Raw genomic sequence first — 7,437 nt, 5'->3', positions numbered from 1 at the left:
CATTGCAATTTAATTACTGGTATATTACTAAGTATCAAGCTTGTAGTTGATGAAAATATTAATTAAAAACCATAAAAATGTAATTGATGGCTGTCAGATAGTATGAACGGTAAAAGCAATACACTTCTTAATGCACATGTGGGGTTTTCCAACATTCACAGGTTGTTCTATAAATAACATTGATGCTCCGACATTAAAAAAAAGATTCATTATTTAAACACATAATATTTAAGACATTTTTTTTAGCTCACCTGAGCCGAAGGCTCAAGTGAGCTTTTCTGATCACATTTTGTCCGTCGTCCGTCCGTCTGTCTGTCCGTCCGTGTTTACGAGAGTGCATTTATTGGGTATTTTTCATGCCAAGATTGTACTTATTGGGTACTATTTGCTTATTGGGTATACCCAATAAGAAGTGTCGCTGAATATGCTTAAAACACCCTAATTGGGTATTTGCAGGTTAGTACCCAACAAAACTTGGACACGACGATTTGTCCAAAAAAGTGTCCAAAAAAGTTGCTTTCACGGACGCACCGTGTTTTGTGTTTCAGTTTTACATTCGGAATTCTAAATTCTCGAGAGTTCCGAAAATCAACTTCCGTTGATCCTGATCATAACAACGTTTGTTTTCATAGAAAAAAATATGACGACTAAGAAACACTTAATGTCAACAAGATTGTCTGATTGACAAGAGAAAAGGTAAGTTTATTCGATTAATATTTATCTATTGCTGGGTTCTTGTTTAAGGAAAATTGATTTTAATGTAATTTTGAAAACAATTGTGCACAAAATTAAAATAGATATATCGGAACAATTAATCCTAAGTTGCACTTGTATGTATTTTGAATTTTCTCTGTCTTTTTGACTCTCTTGAGGGCGAGAAGTATTTAGTAAATGATCGTATATTGTTAGATAATCTTTAATAAATCGAAAAAGTTAATTATTTAATTTTATATCGTAACCAACTAAGTATGTTCTGACAATGTATATTGGAAAGGGAAATGAAAATTTTAACAATTGTGTGTTCATAAATCAGCTGTAAATTATCGGTTCATGTAGACAGTATTACAATCGCAAAGTGAGCTGAGATGATGATAAATGGGATAATTGACAACAACTAAATAAATGTATGTAAGTTTATCTCATCTGATATGTAAGAGATTGAATTTCATTGTATTACTGAAAAACGTCCAGTCAAAACAGTACTTCTTTCTGTCTTTGATTTTGAGTGTCTGATTTATTTTGATTTTTTTTAAATTATTGTTTTTGGCATTTGTTTTAATTAATTTAAAACAATACTGAAATTAATATAGGGCTACTATAACTATTTCACATGATGGGTGTGTAATTAGCATCGCGCGACACCCGGGGCTTCCATTTTTCGAGGATTGGGCTAGTGGTTTTCTGCACTGAGGAATCCCCTTGGGCTATTAGGAATTTTAAAATACACATGTAATACATGAAAAGCACCACCGGTATTTTCACTTTTTTTGCTATTAAATTCCCTATATGGAAATATTCCAGACAGCATGCTCTTATTATCCATAAATCTCCGCAACTGCATCCATTTTGCCATACTGCCAGACTGATTTACTTAAAAACGATCTTTTTCTTCCTAATTTGAATTCCCCCCTTTCCTTTGTTTAATATAGCAATATTTGCATGTACATATATGCCTCACAGATATCTCATTATTAAATTATATACATTCACTCAATCAACTCAATGATAAGTGTCATGCATTATGTAGTGTTCTTTTTATTTAAAGCCATATTTGGAGTAACTGATCAAAAAAAAAATATTTTTGAAAAATACAAAATTAAGTAAAGAAATATAGTTAATACATTTAAATTAAAACTTTTCATACAATTCGGAGCACGGAGAACGCCTCATTTCATCTAATAATACGATTTTATCTTCTCTGTAATGTGTTTTTTTAAATCTTTTGTATTTTCTTCCAAGTCTGAGAAAATTCCGAGAATCCAAACTAAATTTTGATATCTTTATAATGTAATTGACTTAGATTTTGTAATTTACGGAAAATTTCTATCTTTATATAAAGTAATGATACAAATAATAAGTTCTTATAATTTTAGTCTAATAATTTTCATTGTACATACGCCATATATGGCTTTAAATGATTCAAGATGAAAACAAAATGATTTTTGTTTCGTTTTAATTAGACGAACTAGTGAATGACCAGAAAAGGAATATTTAAAATCTTTTTTCATTTTTTTAAATCATCACTTTATATATGATTAAATTTTACTAGCAAAAATCAAATTAAACTTTAATTTTAAAAAGAATCATCTGTAGTTAATACCCTGACTTTTTTTCATGATGAACTTTTTTTTCAATGTTACTTTTAAATTTTTGCCTCTATATTTGGGCTTGTTTTTTTTACTCGGGGATAGTAATTTATTGCCACCAAGCTGTGGATTAGTACTTGATTTCCTTTATTGCACAACGATGACTATGATTTAATAGCACACAAAGCTAATGGGTTTACATATGTGAATTTATATGATTAATGCTTACTTGTGATTTTAGGATAACTGGAGATAATGATTCCTTTTTTCCATTGATATTTCATCAATATTTTCCTAAGTATTATGTTACAATAAATTGGTTTAGATTTTTTTTTATAAAAGTAATCAATAATTGCAATGGAAATTAAAACCATAGTCATGTTAATTGAGGATTTTCAATATGTAACAGGTCAAACAGGAACTTCAATTGTGAACATTGCAGAAAACACACTCGGAAGAAGATGACCCTCAGAAATAGGACAATTGTAAGTAATCAGTAAAATGATCAGGAATACTTCATGCCAACCATAAGATTTTTAGAGACATTTTCGCTTCTTAAATTAGAAGAGATAGAGGGAAAAACTTGTACATACTACATAACTAATAGGCAACCAACCTTTAACTGCAAGAAAGCTTTTGGTATGTGCAATACAGCTACATAAAACCTCTTTAGTATTCATGTTGAGTTTGAGAAAGTACCTTAGTATTTTTTTCTAGTGTTTGCCAACATTTTCATGCACACTGTTTGCTTGTTTGTACTATCATTTTATTTTATATTCTTCAGATGCCCTTTACCTTTGCCAGTTTTGAATCATTTGTTTTACAGAGAGTGTAAGGGCGTCTGAGAGTTGGTTCCAGAACTTAATTAATTTTAAAGTAAATATTGGGGTACTATTCGGTCATAGGTTATGTTAATACGTGCATAACATTTTGTTCTGATAGAGGTGGCATACAGGAAAAGAAACAATACTAGACACCACTTCAAGGGAATAAAACAGCTTCATCTTGTAGGTGTATTTTATTTAAGAATCACTACATCATGTCTGATGTGGTGAAAGTTATTCATATTCTTTTTGACTGTAATTTTTCATATTTTCAACTTCTATCCAGCTTAGTCAATTTTAATTAAATTTGGTACAAAGCATACCCCAGGAAGGGGGTGGGAGTGTCAAGTGTGTCTCTGTCCCTGTTAATATAATTTCAAAGCAGTTAGTAAGGTTTGGGTCAATTTTAAATCCTCTTTAGCAGAACCATTGGGCTAAAAACAATACTAATGTGAAAGCTTTATCATTAAGTGTAGAGATGTTTTCGAAGATTATGGACCCCTAATGTACTGATAGTGTTACATTAGAAGCCTAAAATTTGCAAGGAATAGGTGTAAAATCTTTTTAAAATCTCCTTCTTAACAATCAGAAACTAACAAACTGTCTAATTAATATGCAACATTGTTTTGTGTGTTGAATGATGATTCCATTTTGATAAAATTATGGCAGATGGGGGGTAGGATGAAGATGCAGTTAGACATAGAAGAAACATAAAAGAGTTGATAGAATTTAGTTTTTCTTCCATTTTATTTATCAATACATATTTTTGAATAAGAAATATGTTTCTTGGTTGGGTTTGATCAACAGAAAGGGTGATCTTGCTGTAGTCGAGAAAAACATGTTTTATACGGCAAAGAAATGCCTTTATCTAATTGCAGAATGAATAAAAAGGACAGAAGCACAACTGAAGGAGATGCATGAAATGAGGAAGATTTCAAAGATTGCCTGAGCATAACCACTGCTACTGGATAAACATATGGCAATATAAAAGAGCAGGGTCAATGGAGGTATCATACAGTATAGGCCATGAGAGACCCTGAAGACGAAAGTATGGAACAGAAACAAAATAAAACCATTTTGACATTTATTGTAATATAGGATCAAAGCCTTACATGTAAAATTTGGGCATGTAATGACTTTTCTCTCACTCTAAGACTTATAACAGTGATGATTTGATTTAATATCTTTATCCCGATTTGTTGAAAAGATTTGGACATAGTGCATCAAATATTTTAAAGTTTTGATACAACGAATTCATTCATTGTACTTGTAACTGAGTTTCCTGGTGCGACACTGATTTATTGGCTTCAAAACTAAGTTTGTGATTTCCAAACCAGATTAGTGAGATACATGTAATATTTTTTAACATCAGCGACTATTAAATCCATTCTTTTACATCTCAGAAGTATTTTTATTGTTACTGGGAAAATATGCATTGTACATATATCTGTAATAAACAGGACTATAGAATGTTTCTATATAATACAACACAATCTTAGCAACTGAAGGCAAATATTTTATCAAGGTTGTGATCTATTTATCAATATGGTTTTCAGCATCTTGCTCTACCTGTAATGACTTGCTCCTAGTTCCAATATTTAAATTTAAATTTTGCAAACATGATTATAAAATTCTTTAAAAGCCAAATAGTTTAGGCACAAAATGCCTATATATTTCCTATCATTTGTAAAGTGTACACTGAATGAGATGTGGAATGTTAGAATTAAAGTATTAAATGTGTTTTGGACTTATGTATGCTTATGCAGATAAATTTGAATTCAAGGGAAGGCAAATGTCACACTTATTGGGTTTGCAATCTAATGCAAGAGTATAAATATCCAAGACAAATTTGACAATTTTAATGAAGGGTATAAGTAACCCAAGAAGAATTGGACAAGTAAACATTACCTGTTGGGTTTTATTCTAATGCTGGGATGTAGATATTCAAGAGGAGTTGAACCAATGTCCAATACCTATTGGGTTTTCTTTCTTATGAAAAAAAAATTTGAGTAACCCAAGAAGAATGTCCAATACCTTTTAGTTTATATACTATTGAAGGGATGAAATATCCAAGAGGAATTGGACAGGTGTCCATTACATGTTGGGTAGTATTCTGATGAGGAGATCCTCAAGAAACCCAAGAAGAATTGGACAAGTGTCCAATACCTGTTGGTTGGTATTCTGATGAAGCAATTCAAAAAACCCAAGAAGAATTGGACAAGTAAACATTTCCTGTTGGGTTGTATTTTGATGATGCAATTCAAGAAACCCAAGAATGAGACAAGTGTCCATTGCCTGTTGGGTGGGATGTAGATATTCAAGAGGATTTGGACAGATGTACATTACCTGTTGGGTGGTATTCTGATGAAACAATTCAGGAAACCCAAGAAGAATTGGACAAGTGTCCATTACCTGTTGGGTGGGATGTAGATATCCAAGAGGAGTTGGACAGGTGTCCATTACCTGTTGGGTTGTATTTTGATGAGGAGATTCAAGAAACCCAAGAATTAGACAAGTGTCCATTGCCTGTTGGGTGGGATGTAGATATCCAAGAGGATTTGGACAGATGTCATTACCTGTTGGGTGGTATACTTATGAAACAATTCAAGAAACCCAAGAAGAATTGGACAAGTGTCCATTACCTGTTGGGTGGGATGTAGATATCCAAGAGGAGTTGGACAGGTGTCCATTACCTGTTGGGTTGTATTTTGATGAGGAGATTCAAGAAACCCAAAAAGAATTGGACAAGTATCCATTTCCTGTTGGGTGGGATGTAGATATCCAAGAGGATTTGGACAGATGTCCATTACCTGTTGGGTTGTATTCTTATGAAACAATTCAAGAAACCCAAGAAGAATTGGACAGGTGTCCATTACCTGTTGGGTGGGATGTAAATGTCCAAGAGGAGTTGGACAGGTGTCCATTACCTGTTGGGTTGTATTTTGATGAGGAGATTCAAGAAACCCAAGAATTAGACGAGTGTCCATTGCCTGTTGGGTGGGATGTAGATATCCAAGAGGATTTGGACAGATGTCCATTACCTGTTGGGTTGTATTCTGATGAAACAATTCAAGAAATCCAAGAAGAATTGGACAGGTGTCCATTACCTGTTGGGTGGGATGTAGATATCCAAGAGGAATTGGACAGGTGTCCATTACCTGTTGGGTTGTATTTTGATGAGGAGATTCAAGAAACCCAAGAATTAGACAAGTGTCCATTGCCTGTTGGGTGGGATGTAGATGTCCAAGAGGATTTGGACAGATGTCATTACCTGTTGGGTGGTATACTTATGAAACAATTCAAGAAACCCAAGAAGAATTGGACAAGTGTCCATTACCTGTTGGGTGGGATGTAGATATCCAAGAGGAGTTGGACAGGTGTCCATTACCTGTTGGGTTGTATTTTGATGAGGAGATTCAAGAAACCCAAAAAGAATTGGACAAGTATCCATTTCCTGTTGGGTGGGATGTAGATATCCAAGAGGATTTGGACAGATGTCCATTACCTGTTGGGTTGTATTCTTATGAAACAATTCAAGAAACCCAAGAAGAATTGGACAGGTGTCCATTACCTGTTGGGTGGGATGTAAATGTCCAAGAGGAGTTGGACAGGTGTCCATTACCTGTTGGGTTGTATTTTGATGAGGAGATTCAAGAAACCCAAGAATTAGACGAGTGTCCATTGCCTGTTGGGTGGGATGTAGATATCCAAGAGGATTTGGACAGATGTCCATTACCTGTTGGGTTGTATTCTGATGAAACAATTCAAGAAATCCAAGAAGAATTGGACAGGTGTCCATTACCTGTTGGGTGGGATGTAGATATCCAAGAGGAGTTGGACAGGTGTCCATTACCTGTTGGGTTGTATTTTGATGAGGAGATTCAAGAAACCCAAATAGAATTGGACAATGTACACATGTTCAATTCTTTTTGGGTAGTTTAATCCCTTCATCAAAATACAACCCAACAGGTATTGGACACCTGTCCAATGCCTGTTGGATACCTTCAGTCGGCCCAACACGTAATGGGCATTTGCTTATTATTAATTGGTCATGACTCAAAAAGGTTTCTCCTTAAATACTTATTTTTGTTATTCAAGAAAGGTTAAACAGAGTCTGAGATGTTTTGAGTTGTGTTTTCACAATTCAGGTTTTTTTTTTTGCACTTAGGTATTCATATATTTTAATATTAGGTATTTTGAAATATACAGGTGTGTATCCTAATTGCTAAGAACAAATAAGTTAGGTGCTACAATAAAAGAGCTATATCACAGAAATTGACAAAAATATGGGTTCAAAACAAAAGGTT

At 33.5% G+C, this 7,437-nt stretch overlaps 1 long non-coding RNA gene across 1 annotated transcript; it reads left to right on the top strand.

Moving 5' to 3' along the window:
- Positions 1-634: 634 nt before the first annotated feature.
- On the top strand, positions 635-4,187 carry LOC134236005 (uncharacterized). Its single transcript, XR_009985518.1, has 3 exons — positions 635-696; positions 2,716-2,791; positions 4,009-4,187. It is a non-coding gene; the product is annotated as an uncharacterized LOC134236005 (long non-coding RNA).
- The last annotated feature ends 3,250 nt before the right edge of the window (positions 4,188-7,437 follow it).

This window comes from Saccostrea cucullata, unplaced genomic scaffold (assembly GCF_032062105.1).
Source record: "Saccostrea cucullata isolate Sc308-1 unplaced genomic scaffold, CSIRO_AGI_Scuc_v1 ctg3963, whole genome shotgun sequence".
NCBI classification, from domain to species: Eukaryota; Metazoa; Mollusca; class Bivalvia; order Ostreida; family Ostreidae; genus Saccostrea; species Saccostrea cuccullata.
This window is presented reverse-complemented; position numbering and strand designations above follow the sequence as displayed.